General features: G+C 50.2%; 1 protein-coding gene across 3 annotated transcripts in view; it reads left to right on the forward strand.

Moving 5' to 3' along the window:
- Positions 1-767, forward strand: part of Dlgap2 (DLG associated protein 2) — a 663,305-nt gene that overhangs the window by 569,125 nt on the left and 93,413 nt on the right. The gene's annotated exons all lie outside the window — the stretch shown is intronic.

Raw genomic sequence — 767 nt, forward strand, 5'->3', positions numbered from 1 at the left:
TCTTCTGCTTCTGCTTCATCTTCTTTCTTACACTCTAGATTTTATTCACCTCCCGATCCACCCTCATCCCATACCTCCTCCCTGCCCCCACCCCTCAGCCCCCATGCTACCAGACCTCTAAACTCCCTGGGGCCTCCAGGATCTTGAGGGTTAGGAGCATCTTCTCTGACTGAACCCAGACCTGGCAGTCTTCTGCTGTATATGTGTTGGGGAGTTCATATCAGCAGGTGTATGCTGCCTGGTTGGTGGTCCAGTGTTTGAGAGATCTCAGGGGTCCAGGTTAATTGAGACTGATGGTCCTCCTACAGGGTCATCCTCCTCCTCAGTTTCTTCCAGCTTCTCCCTAATTCTACCACAGGGGTCAGCTGCTTTTGTCCGTTAGTTGGGTACAAATATCTGCCTCTGACTCATTCAGCTGTTTGTGGGGTCTTTCAGAGGGCAGTCATGATAGGTCCCCTTTCTTATACAACACAAGACTACCAGCCCAGGGATGGCCCCACCCACAATGGGCGGGCTCTCCTCCCCCTTGATCACTAACTGAGAGAATGCCTTACATCTGGATCTCATGGAGGCATTTCCTCAAGGGAGGCTCCTTTCTCTGTGATAACTCCAGTTCATGTCAAGTTGACACACAAAGCCAGCCAGTACAGGCAATTTATGTGTCTAATTAGGATGAGTTGGGTGGTTAAGGTAGGACCTCACATAGCCCAGGTTACCTTCCATCTGTTCTACATCAGAATAACACATAGCCCAGGTTACCTTCCATC

This window comes from Mastomys coucha, unplaced genomic scaffold (assembly GCF_008632895.1).
Source record: "Mastomys coucha isolate ucsf_1 unplaced genomic scaffold, UCSF_Mcou_1 pScaffold22, whole genome shotgun sequence".
Lineage (NCBI taxonomy): Eukaryota > Metazoa > Chordata > Mammalia > Rodentia > Muridae > Mastomys > Mastomys coucha.